The sequence below is a fragment of the Capra hircus genome, chromosome 14, assembly GCF_001704415.2.
Source record: "Capra hircus breed San Clemente chromosome 14, ASM170441v1, whole genome shotgun sequence".
Taxonomy (NCBI): domain Eukaryota; kingdom Metazoa; phylum Chordata; class Mammalia; order Artiodactyla; family Bovidae; genus Capra; species Capra hircus.
The window spans coordinates 27,581,131-27,597,759 of record NC_030821.1 but is presented as its reverse complement, the minus strand read 5'-3'; the positions used below and the strand labels follow the sequence as shown (position 1 = coordinate 27,597,759).

Genomic DNA, 16,629 nt, shown 5'->3' with positions numbered 1-16,629 from the left:
CATTCAAACTCTGCTAATGGAGGAAAAGAGCTACTCTCCATAGTACACATCAGTAGGATGTTGACAAGAGGTTCCCAAAGAATCTGAGGGCCAGGAAAAAAGCAAGAGACAATGTCATAGTAGCCAAATTAGAGACTTTACCAATACTGTACCACTAAATAGTACCTACTCCCAGATAATCTGAAGTGGAACCAGATCAGCTGATCCTTGGGGCTATTGCTGTCATATTAGAGGGAGCAAATGAAATCCTACCATAGTGTTCTGGGCTACTGACCTAGTCCTAGCCAGAAGGGAAAAACCTGAATGGAGCATAAAAGACAGTGAAGAAGTAACCAGGAATTGCAATAAAACCCTTCACTCCAATCAGAATTTTAACTTTCCATTTATTGAGCTTTCACAGATGGCAAAGCCTACCTTACATAATAGGCATGATCCATCACAATAAAATCGCATTAAAAAGTTTCATGTCACAAAACAGAGCAAAGCAAAAAAAAAAAAAAACAGAGCAAAACAAATTACAGTTCCACCAGCTGAGCAGGGACTCAGAAATGCCTCCTTAAGTTTCTGCTTTACCATAAAAACACCAAATACTGAGTTAGTTTAACCTAGAGATATTTTCCAGACAGAGAATGTGATATCAAGTCAAGACAACAAAGAAGGAAACATGAAGGCCTCTGGGAGATGGTCCACTGAGACTCTACCCATAGGTAGGTAGGTACAGATATGAGTTTACACAATGGCTACCTTTAACATTAGGTGCAAACAAGAGAGGTGAACAGACTGAGCTTGATGTGTAAGTGCTAAGGGAGGAAGTAGGGAGATACGACCACGTCAGCTGACCATCTTCCACTTCCTGTAGAAGCGCAGGACATTCTTGACTTCCACACCAGCTTCAGTTGCCGTCCCCAGCACCAGCTGCAGGGGGTATGAGAGATTCCTAGGGTTGTCTAAACAGATGCCCGTGAGGATGGTCATCATAGTCCTGTGGTCGGGGGCCCCCAGCCAGGATGAGTCCAGCAGACCTCTGCAGAAGTCAAGCATGTTATAGAGGTCCCAGGCATCAGAGTCTGGCCTGGTCATTCTGGATCTCATCAACGTCACAGACACACAGGACTGGCAGAGAAGGTACTGGTTCCCTCTCTTCAGCTCCCCCTCTAGGAAGGTGATGGCTGCTGAAGCCCGCTTGTCCTCCCTTCTCAGGATATACAATATGTCCACCACAATGTTGGGTACGATGAGGAGAAACTGACCACTGGTGGCAAGCTGCCGGATGACTGGCAGGTGCTCACAGAGGGCCCGGGGGTCAGGAAACAGGTAAGGGGTCAAAGCTGACTGAATCTGGATGTGCCTGAGAGTCTTCTCCAGCAGTACCACTTCACGTTGAAGCCACAGTTGTACTATGTCTTTGAAAAATCTGATCCTGGAAGTTTTCTCTAGCAACTGCTGAGATGGGTTGTCTGGTCCTTCAAACCCAGTGCTCACAAAGACCCCTGAATGAGAGTCATACTTCAGGAACTGTCCAGGGAGTGTCGTGGCGAAGTGGCCAAAGCTTCTGAGGAAATAGACGCGCACAGCAGCTTCATCTTGGGAGCTGAGTGGAGGTGAGTCCTGCTCCAAGCCTGCTCTCTCCTGGGAAGCCTGCTGCAGCCAGTGCTGGCCCAGGACAATGTCCTCTGGGAGCTGCAGGAACTGGGGAAGGTGTGGGCCCTTGCAGCTCTGCAGTAGCTCATGGAGATGGTGGGACAGGCCCAGGCCTGGCTCCTGAAGGTCTTGCACAGAGGGCAGCAGGTTCAGCAGCATGGACAGGTGGTCCCACAGGCTAAACAGGCTCCACCAACGTGCGGTGAGGAGACTGCAGTTGGCGCGGAGCCAGCCCAGTATCACCTTGACTGTGGGCAGCAGCCCCTCTGCAGAGAGGACCTGCAGTTTCTTCTGAATGGTCTGGAGATTGCTGCAGGGTTGGCTGATGGGGGTGTTCTGCCCCAAGTTGCAGCCAGCAGGAGGCTCTGTCTCAAGACAGCTGTTCACGCCATCCTCTGTGACAGATGCTTTGCTGGAGGCAGGACTAGGAGGTGTCAGGAAACTGTGGCTGAAGACAGGAGCCAAGTGAAAGCCATGTTTGCCTGGAAGCTTGTGGCTCGATGGGGCTGACAGGCTAGCGGAACTGGTTGTTTTTAAGAGACCTAGGAGATGACTGGGAGGTTGACACATCTTCAGCTTATCCCTGGGAGGGGAAATTCTATCTTTGGATTTGGCTCCACCCTCCTGCATTGCTTGTAGATTCAGGGAGCCACTTTCCTCATCATCAGTTGTGTCTGAATAAGTGGTTTCACTGCTGAGTTCTGAGCTGACCTGTGAGCATAAGGATGTGTTTTCATCTTCGTCTGTCTCATCCCAGTCACAGCAACAATGAAAACTGGCTTCTGGGTTGTCACCCTCACTGGAAACGTGAGATGACCTGTGGGTTTTCTGAGATCTGCTGTGGCGGGGCCCAGGGGAGGGGGCTAGAGCATCTTGTTGCCCCTCCCCAGCCTCCATCTTCTGTTGGTCTTCCTTGTCCCTGGGGACGTCCACCTCTGGGAAGATGTTCCCTTTCTGGAGCTCAGCCTGGAGGCGAGTCGTCACGTGTTGAATTAAATGGGAGAAAAGGGTCAAGGTGAAGGTGACCGCTGTCCTGTGCTGCTTGGAGCCCGCTGTCCTCAGGCTGTGCACGCTCATGAGGCAGAGGACCACCATGTGGAAGATGAGGAGGTCGGGGAGGAACTGGTAGCCTCTTGCGGGCTTTCTCTCTCTGGAGGCCTGGCTCTGGTCGGATGGGCAGGGCCGATAGGAAAGACAGAGACGGAAGTCTTCCAGAACCAGCTGACACAAGGCCATGAGCCTGGTGGCTCTGAATTTCCTCTTAGGCTGCAAGAGGCTCTGAAGGTAGAGGAAGCTAACCAGTAACCTTTTGTTATCCCAACACCGCCTCTGGCTAGGAGAGAGCTGCTTCCCCTGGTACCTCTTCAGCCGGCTGTATCTTTTTCCCGCAAGATGGTAGAGTCGTTTGAGGTTCCAGGACGCCCCTTTAAAAGGCACTTCCGAGTGGAGGCAGCGCTGGTAGAAGTATGTGGCTTCCACACCATAGTACTTGCTCCCCGTGAGAGCTCCCAGCTGGTTGAAGGGCATGCCCATGTGTGGTGCCACTGACAGGGCTCCGTAATAACACCTCTCTGCGAGGTCCGTGGTGTGCAGGGCCAGGAACTCATGCTGAAAGCGGAACAAGTCTCCCAGGTACAGCAGGCAGCGGTGGCAGGCCATCCGCGCCCAGTCCACCTCTTCCTCTGACGCAGGCCCTGCTCTTTTGCAGCCGATGAAGCGGATGGCACTGTGAGGCCAGTCGATGTAGCTCCACAAGCCCAGCTGGTAGTGCTCCTGCAGGAACAGGAAAAGGTGTTCATAGAACCTGAGGCCACCCTTCAGATGCGCCCGCAGGGGGCCTTCCCACTGTTCCTCGGAGGAGTCCGTGTTTTTTCTGTCGGGCTTCAGCAGAAGCAGAGCCACGTCGGAGTACGTTTTCCTCCAGAGCAGCTCTTCTGCTTTCCTCCCATAATCCACTGGGTGCAGGAACATGAGTTTAATGCAGACTTGCTGGACCATATCCCTGAGGGCCAGGACATGAGGCTTGAAAAGCTCTTCGTGGGCATTTCCTTTTAGAAGGAAATGGTCAAGACGCCGAGCTGCCCTGCAAACATCCTGGTAGAGGAGTCTGGCCTTCAGGGCTTCTACCTGGCTGCTCTCCATAGGGCTGGACTCTTCCCACGACACTGATTTGTGTCTTCTGAGAAAAAGACAAAAACTATATATTAGTACTCACTCAGAGTCAGGAGGAGAAGGGGATGACAGAGGACAAGATGGTTGGATGGCATCATCAACTCACTGAATACGAGTTTGAGGAAGTTCCGGGAGACGGTAAAGTAGAGGTAATCCTGGAGTGCTGCAGTCCACAGGGTCGCAAAGAGTCAGACATGACTGAGCGACTGAACAACACCACAGAGACCGAGGATAATAACAATAATAGTCACAATGGGGATGTGTAAGGTCCTTTGTATGAAGGAGGCCACACCTTCAGATCTCAGTTTAAATACTACTGCGTCTAAACTTCAGTTAGATGCCTCTCCTCCCCAGAGAAACTGGGTTTCTGGGATTCAACTGGTTGTGAATTTTTCTTGACTGTATTTCTCCTACCATAGCACATCCATTATAATTATCTATCATTCTTGCTTCCACATTGGATCACAAAGTTCTCTCAGAGAAAGGTTGAAATTAATTTACCATTTGGTTCTTAGTACCAAACAATACCTAGTTCAAGAGGATGCTCAGTAAAAAACAGTAAGTAAATGAAGGCTATTTCAAAAGTCAGTTCCTCAATTATCCATTTCCAATTCAATGATTATAATGTATCAGAGCACTCTATTATACTATTTAAAATACATGCCTGAGTGAAATAAAATATAATCTCCATAACTGAAATAAAATTTTTAAATCCCATATCAAAATTAAATTTAATTAAATTAGTTAAAATTAATTTAAATATTGAGATAATAAATGTTATCATTTTTATAATATAAATTTATAATCAAGGTTGTGGATTTTTTTTTTTGGAGAATTCAACCTAGATTCTACTTAGTGAAAGTATTTGCAGTATACATATATTTAAATAGATTAATACTTAAATAAAATATGTTAAATAATATTCAATGCAAAAAATTATAAAACTTATCTCTTAGCAGAATTTGCTTTCAGACTCTCAGGATGCAGAAGAGAAATATATCTTATGATACAAACAGAGTTCATATAAAAGAAAATACAAAGAGCAAACACAAAACAGAAAATGTCCTGCTTTCTCATACTAAAGAAAAAGCAATTTAAAACAAACTACAAACAATAATTTAATTGCATCAAAGGAGTAGAGATTTTTGTAAATTATAATACATGATGTTCAAAGTCATGGTGAAACTTATACAGACTTTACACAGCTGGAAGCATTAAAAGCTTTGAAAATACTTTTTAAGTTTGTAAAACCATTTATGTTCATATTCTTTAACCAGCAACTTTATTCATAGGAATGATGCCTAAGGAAATTAAACAAAAGCAAAAAGCTATATTAATAAGAGGTCTGTTCCAAATGTATATCTAATAAAGGAAAGGAAGAAGGAAGAAAGGAAGGGAGAGAGAAGAGAAAAGGAAGGGATGGAGGAAGGATGGAATTAAAATTAACCAAAATAGTCTGTTATCAATGAATTGCTCATACATGTCTATATATATGACAGAAAGTCATTGTGTCCATTAATATAATAATTATAGATTTATAAAAATAATTACTTGGAAAAAGTGGAATGTGAAATAATATACGAAGTGGAAAATTACATCTTCCTAAACTATAATGTATAAATATTAAGAGATTCATGTGATAATGACTGGGGTTTTCTCCCTCAAAGTTCCTTAATACTGCCATAATCAGTCATTCTAATGCAACTTCTTAGTTGGTACAATTTATGAATCTACATTTTTGTATGACTAGAATTTTTTAAAAGTAAAAAAAAGTAATTAAGCAAATACTTTAAAACTTTGATTCAGTAACCAGAATAAATATCATTAAAATGTCAAAAACATAAGATTCATTGAACACACAGAGTATACATAGAGCCAGAACAGCATACAAAATACCTATGATCTGTTGGTTAGTAGGATGTGAAATTTTGGGAGAAAGAAGGATGCAGGCAGAGTAAGAGAAGGAATTTGGGCAGGAGAACAAGGAAGCAGCCAAAATAGAGAAATTTTACGAGCAGTCGCTAGAATTTTCAAATCTCCAAAGCAAAATCTCCATCAACCAACACGAGCCTTTTCCTGGAATGGTACATAATGGTTAGCCCAGCCTTTCTCAGTCTTGAGAAAGCTGAGTGAAGGGAGAAGGTACTGAGAAAACACCTGGAGGAGAAAGATCTAGGTTAGATTCAAAGACACACACGCACACTTTTTCTAAAGGAAATTTCACTCCCAATCAAGTCTAAGGGGTTTCCCAGGAGGCTCAGTGGTAAAGAACCTATCTGCCAATGTAGGAGACGTAAGGTAATTGGTTTCAGTTCCTGGGTTGGGAAGGTCCCCTGGAGAAGAAAATAGCAAACCACTGCAGTATTTTTGCCTGGGAAGTTTTGAGGACAGAGGAGCCTGGTGGGCTACACCCCACTGGGTCTCAAAAGAATGACATGACTTAACGACGAAACAATAACATCAAGCCTAAGAGTCAGATGCCAGACAGCTCAAGATAAGGAGAAAAAAAAATCTAAGTCTTCAAATTTATTATACTATTTTGGAAGACATGGATTTGATTTGGAAGGCAGATACCAATAGGAATGGACTAAAGTCATATTTACTGGCCTTTTCTCCTTTCCTCTTAACCTCTAACTACACCTATTGACCTCAGATGACAACAACCCCCAGAAACCCTCCTAGGATGACTGTGGGAAACCTGTTGTCCCAAGACAATAGGCCTACATCAACCAGGATTGGACAAAGCTCACAAATAGGCTTACAGACATCTCCCAAACTCCCAAGTTTGCCAGCTCTGAAGACAAAGACAGGCATAAATTAAGACAGAAGGATTTTCTCCAAGTTAAACATTTCCAGTCTGAAGAATTCCTAGGAACGATCCATTCTCTCTGAATGAACATAAAAGTCAGCTGGCTCCTGGCTGTGTTTTACTCCGACACTAATTTGGTGATGGACAGGGAGGCCTGGCGTGCTGTGATTCATGGGGTCGCAAAGAGTCGGGCATGACTGAGCAACTGAACTGAACTGAACTGAACTGAACCGCTTACTTACCAGAACTCTGTCTTCCTTGGAGGACATTTGGATAAATTTCCCAGCAGGCTTCCTGATATAAGGCAACTCAGCACAGCTGTTCCCAATGAAGTAAGGGAGCAGTCACAGACAATTCTGTGAAGGCTGGACTAAATCTCGTGAAGTCCACAAATGAACAGCATTAAATCCCCTTCTTGAGATGGATGTAAAGGAGACTCTCCTCGGGACCATACGTCTGAACTCACCAGTATGTCGCAACCTCTAGAGCATACTCCTGCTCAACCTGCTGGTACCAGGCTTGGATCCCACATACTAGGCTCTCAAAGCCTCTGGTCTATTACTTTGTTAACACACCTGGTTTGACTCTGCACAATTGGCATCAGCTGGGTACACTCTGGCCAAGAAGGCTGACTCAGCTGCTCCCTCAGACAGGTAACTCAGGACCAGATATAACCCTGAGAGATTTGAAAAATCCACAGCCCTAAGAAAAAGGAGAAAATTCTAACACCTCATGGAGCGTGTGTGTGTGTTAGTCACTCAGCTGTGTCTGACTCTTTGTGACTCTATGGACTGTAGCCCACCAGGCTCCTCTGTCCATGGGGTTTCCTCAGGCAAGAATACGGAGTAGATTGTCATTCCCTTCTCCAGGGGACCTTCCTGACCCAGGGATTGAACCCAGGTCTCCCAAACTGTGGGCAGATTCTTTACCATCTGAGCCACTCAGGAAGCCCCAAAATATTATGCCAAGTCACTTCAGTCATGTCCAACTCTTTGTGAGAGAACACTTAGGGTTGAAACCATAAGATGTCTTCAAATATTCAGAAGACTATGATAAGGAGAAACACACCTTCTTCTGTATGGCACAAAGAGAAGTCAGTGTATCTTTACATAGATGTTAAAAAGGCAGGTTTCAATTCAAGAAAAATAAATATATAAAAGGTGAACTTTTCATTAAAGCTATCCAAAAATAAATCAGCTGATTGATGAGGTAGTTATCTTCTAGCCAGGAATGGGTGAGTGAGTAAAAGTCGCTCAGCCGTGTCTGGTTGTGACCCCATGGACTGTATCCTGCCAGGCTCCTCTGCCTATGGAATTCTCCAAGCAAGAATACTGGAGTGTGTTGCCGTGACCTCCTCCAGGGGATCTTCCCAACCCAGGGATCTAACCTGCATCTCTTTATGTCTCCTGCATTGGCAGGTGGGATCTTTACCACTAGTGCCACCTGGGAAGCCCAGAAATAACCTGATTAAATACCAATAGTAAGTTGAATAAATAAATTGTAATACATACAGCAGTACATGTTTTTACCATATAGTGGTAAAAATAAATGAAACATGCTGCATATATCTATATGGACGTATTACACATAGTGTTGAACGAAAGCAGTAAGCAATAGAAAAATATATAAAATATGAGGGTATTTATACCAAGGCCCAAATCAGGCAAAAGTGGAGAGTGAAAAAGTTGGCTTAAAGCTCAACATTCAGAAAAGGAAGATCATGGTATCCGGTCCCATCACTTCATGGGAAATAGACGGAGAAACAGTGGAAACAGTGTCAGACTTTATTTGAGGGGCTCCAAAATCACTGCAGATGGTGACTGCAGCCATGAAATTAAAAGACGCTTACTCCTTGGAAGAAAAGTTATGACCAACCTAGATAGCATATTCAAAAGCAGAGACATTACGTTGCCGACTAAGGTCCATCTAGTCAAGGCTATGGTTTTTCCTGTGGTCATGTATGGATGTGAGAGTTGGACTGTGAAAAAGGCTGAGCACCGAAGAATTGATGCTTTTGAACTGTGGTGTTGGAGAAGACTCTTGAGAGTCCCTTGGACTGCAAGGAGATCCAACCAGTCCATTCTGAAGGAGATCAGTCCTGGGATTTCTTTAGAAGGAATGATGCTAAAGCTGAAACTCCAGTACTTTGGCCACCTCATGAGAAGAGTTGACTCATTGGAAAAAACTCTGATGCTGAGAGGGATTGGGGGCAGGAGGAGAAGGGGACGACAGAGGATGAAATGGCTGGATGGCATCACTGACTCAGTGGACGTGAGTCTGAGTGAACTCCGGGAGTTGGTGATGGACAGGGAGACCTGGTGTGCTGCGATTCATGGGGTTGCAAAGAGTTGGACACAACTGAGCGACTGAGCTGAACTGAACTGAGCTGAACTGAAGGCAAAGTATTGCCTATGGATACACACTGAGATAGTAAAAACATAAAAGTAAAGGAATGATTATCACAAAGTCTCAGATTGCATTTTGGACTGGGCAATTGTTGGGAACAGGGCTGAATCAGGAGGTGTACAGATTGAAGGAAGGATGATTATAGCACTAATAATATCTATTTCTTCGATCAGAATGTGAGATGGATATATATATATGTTATATATAACATACTATATGTTTGTGTGTTTGTATGTATTATATAGGCTTCCTAGGTGGCGCAGTGGTAAAGAATCACCCTGCCAATGCAGAAGAAGCAAGAGACTAGGGTCCAGTTCCTGGATTGGGCAGATTCCCTGCAGAAGGAAATGGCAACCCCCTTCTGTATTCATGCCTGGAAAATTCCATGAACAAAGGAACCTGGCAGGCTACAGTCCATAAGTTCTCAAAGAGTCAGACACAACTGAGTGACTGAGCACACACACACATTTTATAGATATAGAAATATATACATATATATAGAGAGAGGGTGACAAGGCTAACAAATAATAAATATCATTAAACATTAACTGATTTTGTTTTCTATTAAATAGATAGATTGATTTAATCTAATCAAGATGTTCCAAATTTGGTCAAAACAATTTTTTAGGTAGAGCAGGAACTGAAAAAACAAAAAGAAATAAAGAAAACAAAAGAGTACAATTACCTCTCAAATAATCTATCAAAATACAATGATTCCCAGATAGTTGAGATCATGAGTGGTCAGTCACTTGTATAATACAATTAGGAGGGTATGATGTGTAAGATCCCTTTTAGTCCCAGTCTAACATGCTTTACAAATAATTAGAGCACAAATCTTCCAGGTGTAGCACAAAACATTGCCTATTGCTAGTTGTGGTATAGTGACACATTCTTATTTTATTTTCTCCCATCATGGGCCATCAAATTCAAGCTGTGATTAAAGATTAGCTCTCAGGTGTAAAGGATAATGTTTTCATTTATTTCTACAAATCGTATTTCCTTTTGAAAGCAATGTGGCTTTATGAGAGAGCCCTTATAAAAGAGCTTAATGATTATCAATTTTACACCTAATTATCAGGAGTACAGTGCCATCTCTTGGAGACTATGTTCTAGAAAAAGACTATTGGAAACAATATGTACCTATAGGTATATCACAGGGAAATCCTACATAATGAACTTTGGAGGAAGTCTCTAACAGATATATCTAAAGCAAAATATCCCAAATCAAGATCACAGGAAAGTAACGTGATTCCACTATGTCTGTGAGCCACTGTTTTCTGCCCTTCAATCCTTATTTTAAGAACATGAATAAATTGAAAAATATCCAGGAAAGTGTCTGAGATGATTAGTGACACAGACATCATCACTTTAAGGAGGGGAAAAAGCCTGAATGGCCTAAGGACATTTATTCTAAAAAAGAACACTTAGGGGAAACCATACAGATGTCTTCAAATATTCAGAAGACTATGATAAGGAGAAATACACCTTTTTCTGTGTGGCGCAAAGGAAAGTCAGCGTGTCTTTACATAGATGTTGAAAAGACAGGTTTCAATTCAAGAAAAATAAATAAATAAAAGGAGAACTTTTCATTAAAGCTATCCAAAAATAAATGAGCTGATTGCTGAGGAGGTTATCTTCTAGCCATGAATGAGTGAGTAAGTAAATGTCGCTCAGTTGTGTCTGACTCTTTATAACTCCATCGACTATACCCTGCCAGGCTCCTCTGTCCATGGAATTCTCCAGGCTAGAATACTGGAGTGGGTTGCCATTTCCTTCTGCAGGGGATCTTCCTGACCCAGGGATTGAATCCCAGTCTCCTTTATTGCAGGCAGATTCCTTACTGTCTGATCCACCAGGGAAGCCCCATGGAAGGGGTTTAATCCAAACCAGATGGACTATCAGGCACTCTGTAGATGAGTTTTGCTTTTGTGTGGTAGACTGTCTTAAATGACTGCTAATGTTCCTTTTAAATCAAAGATTCTCAAGTTTTCTCCCATGATGATTCATTAATCTATTTTCAGAAGCTGCTTACCAAAATGCTATGGATTTATATAAAAACTAAAGTCACATTATCTGAACATTCATTTTAGCCAGAGAAGTTAGAAAATAAGTGCTTTTCCTTCATTTGATTATTTTGATTACCCTCAGTGGTTTAATTATCATTACCAAATTTGGACAGGGTTAATCTGGAACACAATCTATGGCTTTTAAATAAGAGCTTCCAGTTTAAAAATAGCCCAAATGAACAAAGGAAATTGCAATTTCAATTCAAAAGGAGAACTGACACTAGCGAGTACCAGTATATTGATGGAAGACTGTGTACAATCATTGTAGAAAGGCAAACACTTCAGAGAAGAGAACTGCAAGGACAGACCTCTTTTTGCAGGATGAATTCTGAACTTTCCTGTCAGTGACAAGGTTAAAGCAGTACACCACCCACTCAGAAAATGAATCAGACACAAAGAGGCAGATTCTCCCAGAACTTAAAGCACTTCTGAAAGCTGCCTTAACTCTTTCACAATACAGGGAAACAACAACAAAAAAAGGAAAATATCCAAAAATACTTTTGTAGGTATGAAAATTTAATACAATTACAACTCATGTTGGGACAATGGAAAGCATTCCAAATGTCCAACATTAGGGAGTAATTAATAAATTACAGTTTATCCAAGTAATGTAATATTACAGTATTCTGAAATTGTTACACTCATTATGTGTCATAACCATAAACCTTAAAATAGCAATGACTGGTGCTAGGTAGACAATACAACTTTGTAAAACTATAGGTTTGTCATATTTTAAAAATATACACAAAAATATTAGAAGGTCAGACAAGATGGCAAGCTACCACGAGATGCTGGCTCTGCACCTGTGCTTGACCCTAGAGAAGCTGCAGAAAGAAGGGGGAGATGGGTGGATCCAGGAACATGAAACTGTGCAGATGATATCATCTTACACACCAAATAACTGTTAAAATTAATAAAAGCATTCAGTAAGGTCTAGGATACATTCAGTAAAGTCTGGGACCTCCCTGGTGGTTCAGTGGTTAAAAGCCCACCTGCCAAGGCAGGGGACACAGGTTCAATCCCTGGTCGAGGAAGATCCCACATGCCATGGAGCAACTAAACCCATGTGCCACAACTACTGGGTCCATGCTCTAGAGCCTGGAAACTGCAACTACTGAGCCCACGTGCTGCAGCCACTGAGGCCCGTGCACCTGGAGCCCGTGCTTCACAACAAGAGAAGCCACCTCAATGAGAAGGCCACACAAGGCGACAAAGAGTGGCCCCTGCTAACTGCTACTAGAGAAAACTCACACAACAAAGACAATACGACCAAAAAAAAAAAAAATCAGTTGTGTTTATACATACCAATAACAAACAAAATCCCCAAAAAATAAGAATAAAGAAAACAATCCCATTTACAATAACAACAAAAAAATATTTAGAAATAAATTTAACTAAGGACATGAAAAATTGAAAACTATAAAACACTGATGGAAGAAATCAAAGAGAACACAAATAAATGGAAAGATAACCCGTGTTCATTGATAGGAAGATTTAATATTGTCGAAATGTCCGTTCTACCCAAAATGATCTATAGATTCAATTAAAACCCCTATCAATATTCTAATGGAATTTTTAGAGAAAAAGAAAATCCTAAAATTCATATGGAACCAAAAAGGCTCACAATACAAGAGAGCAGAAAGGTGGCCACCAGAGGTTGGGGGGCAGAGGAGAAAAGAGGAGATACTGATGAAAAGATATAAGCTTTCAGTTATAAGGTAAAGAAGTTTGGAGATCGAATATACAACACGGTGACTGTAATAACAATGTATTGTGTACTTGAAATTTGCTAAGAGAGTAAATCTCAAGTGTTCTCAACACAGAAAATAGCAAATATGGAAGATGATGGATATGTTAATTAATGTGACTGTGATATATCATTTTACAGTGTATGCCTTTATCAAAACATCATGCTATATACCCTAAGTAAATACAGTTTTTATTAGCCAAAAGTAAATAAAGAAATACATAAATTTTAGCATATAGCCATCAGAAACCTCTGAGGAGCCAAGTTGGTTGGGTCCCAGTCAGACGGAGGTAATAAGGGAAGAGACATGGGCAGCCTGGAACAGGAGAGCCTCCAAAACCATGATTGTGGGAACAGACTGAGGAGAACTTCCTTGTCCAGTCTTTGATCCTGCCTCTCACAGTCCTGGATCATAGGCAGCATAACAGCAGGAGGACCAGCCAGAGCTAAATAGAGGCTTCAGGGTAAAATCCAGGCAGGCATGGACCCTGGAACTAGTGAGGAAGGGCAGAAAACAAGAGGTGCAGTTATGTGGTGGTTATTTACTCGTCGAGTCACTTCTGACTCTTTTGCAGCCCCATGGACTATCGTCCTCCAGCCTGCTCTGTCCATGGGTTTCTCCAGACAAGAAGATTGGGCTGGATTGCCAGTTCCTTCTCCAGGGGAATCTTCTTGACTCAGGAATCGAACCCACATCTTCTTCATTGCAGGTAGATTCTTTACCATTGAGTCACCAGGGAAGCCCAGAGACAGGTGGATTAACCCCTAATTATTTGTGTACTTTCTTCTCCTTCCATCATGCTAAGTCCATAGTTCTCAAAACAAGGTTCTTAATTAGCAGTATCAGCATCAATTGGTAACTTCTTAGAAATGTAAATACTCTTCTCCATTGCAAACGTAACATATCAGAAAGTCTAGGGAGTGTGGGGCCCAGCATTCTATGTTTTAACAAGCGTGCCTGATGATTTTGATGCACACTAAAGTTATAGAATCGCTGGTCTAGGTGATTTCATCCAAGACAAGCAACCACTGGGAAAGAACAGTGCCCTGAGGGAGAGAGAGAGTGCAGATCACTGGGAGGTCAGGCCGTATCAAGTGTGGGGTGTCAGGTGTGGGGGAGGAAGGAATGTAAAGAGGGTGTGGTTTAGCCCAAGTGGTAATATCAGATTTACCACTGGTAACATCTGATTCCCTGGGAACCTACTCCCTAAATTCAGCTAGAGGAATACAAGTTCAATAGAAGAAAATCAACAAACTCAACACTCTGTAGTAGAAGAAGCCAAATTAATGGATTGGCTAAAATCAAGATTTTAAGTTAGAAAAATTTAAAGAAAAATATTTATCCTCAAAGAAACAACACAACGTTAAACAGGAACCAGGAACAGAATCATCAGTTCAGTTCAGATAGTCATGTCCGACTCTTTGCAACCCCATGAATCGCAGCACACCAGGCCTCCCTGTCCATCACCAACTCGCAGAGTTCACTCAAACTCATGTCAGTCGAGTCAGTGATGCCATGCAGCCATCTCATCCTCTGCTGTCCCCTTCTCCTCCTGCCCTCAATCCCTCCCAGCATCGGGGTCTTCTCCAATGAGTCAACTCTTCGCATGAGGTGCCCAAAGTACTGGAGTTTCAGCTTTAGCATCAGTCCTTCCAAAGAAATCCCAGAACTGATCTCCTTTAGGATGGACTGCTTGGACCTCCTTGCAGTCCAAGGGACTCTCAAGAGTCGTCTCCAACACCACACTTCAAAAGCATCAATTCTTTGGCGCTCAGCTTTCTTCACAGTCCAACTCTCACATCCATACATGACTACTGGAAAAACCATAGCTTTGACTAGACAGACCTTTGTTGGCAAAGTAATGTCTCTGCTTTTTAATAAGCTTTCTAGGTGGGTCAAAACTTTCCTTCCAAGAAGTGTCTTTTAATTTCATGGCTGCAGTCACCATCTGCAGTGATTTTGGAGCCCCCAAAAATAGAGTCTGACACTGTTTCCACTGTTTCCCCATCTATTTCCCATGAAGTGATGGGACCAGATGCCATGATCTTCGTTTTCTGAATGTTGAGCTTTAAGCCAACTTCTTCACTCTCCTCTTTCACTTTCATCAAGAGGTTTTTTAGTTTCTCTTCACTTTTTTCCATAAGGGTGGTATCATCTGCATATCTGAGGTTATTGATATTTCTCCTGGCAATCTTGATTCCAGCTTGTGTCTCTTCCAGTCCAGCGTTTCTCATGATGTACTCTGCATGTAAGTTAAATAAGCAGGGTGACAGTGTACAGCCTTGACGTACTCCTTTTCCTATTTGAAACCAGTCTGTTGTTCCATGTCCAGTTCTAACTGTTGCTTCCTGGCCTGCATACAGATTTCTCAAGAGGCAGGTCAGGTGGTCTGGTGTGCCCATCTCTTTCAGAATTTTCCACAGTTTATTGTGATCCACACAGTCAAAGGCTTTGGCATAGGCAATAAAGCAGAAATAGATGTTTTTCTGGAACTCTCTTGCTTTTTCCATGATCTAGCGGATGTTGGCAATTTGATCTCTGGTTCCTCTGCCTTTTCTAAAACCAGCTTGAACATCTGGAAGTTCACAGTTCATATATTGCTGAAGCCTGGCTTGGAGAATTTTGAGCATTACTTTACTAGCATGTGAGATAAGGAGCCAGAATCTGGAGATTCTGCATACGAAAAATATAATCATTGAAATAAAAAACTCAAAGTTGGAGTTGAAAAACAGAAAGGATAATGCTATGAAGACAGCCCCTTAAAAATAGAGTTGGGGGAATGGATGAGATCTGAATGATACTATTTATATAAAATAAAAGCACAGATAAACAAAACAACACAGTAGATGGTCCCAAAATGTGTGTATGTATACAACTCAAAGAACATAGATTAAAGAATAGAATGACTAAGGGGATGTGAAATTGGAGTAGGGATGAAAATAAAGAAAAAGAAAAAGAATAGAAAATGAGAAAGGCCTTGAACAGACCATTGATGTACTTCATTATGACAAGACATATAATAAACTCAGGTCTCTGCCTTTGAGGACCAAAAATAAGATCCTTTTTAAAAGAATTATATTTTTTAAAACTGTAAAGGAATACAGAAAATAATAGTAGTTGTTCTAGTACAGGATAAATTTATGGACATTTTGTCCATAATTTTAAAACACTGTAATTTTTCAATTTATAATAATATCTTAGCCAAATGAATGATTTCCTTCAGTAAGTTATTTATATGCTCAGATAATCTGACTTTAATCAATTTATAATTTGCAATATTAAACTGAATTTTTTGCAGTTATGAATCACAAGGAAAACAGTACCTTCAATGATGCAATGCCATTTTGAGACATTAATCCTTAAGATAAAGATACAGACTTTTCAGTCAGTAAATGTCATCAAAAAAAAAGAGAAAAATTGTCATCATTTAAATTATCTAAGCTTCTGAAACTTGTGTCAGTTGCTTTGTTTTATTCATCAAAAACTCCTTTTCTAATGTTCAACCAGGTTAATGATGAACAACCTTTATATTGTTAGATCAAATTGCCTGACATTTTATATGTGAAAATTAGAAATAGTCCCAATCTGCATTCTTGACAGCACATTATTTTTGAATATTGTATTTAAATTTTGTATTATTGTGCCAATAAATTTTTAATTGAATGAAATCCCCATAACACAAAATTAGCCATTTAACAGAGTCAGCTAGTAGCATTTAGTATTTAGCATTTAGTAAATTCACAATGGTGTGAAACAATTACCTCTATCTAGTTTCAAAATATTTTCA

General features: G+C 41.5%; 1 pseudogene; it reads right to left on the bottom strand.

The window, feature by feature from the left end:
* LOC102186135 lies at window positions 832-3,783 on the bottom strand (annotated as a pseudogene).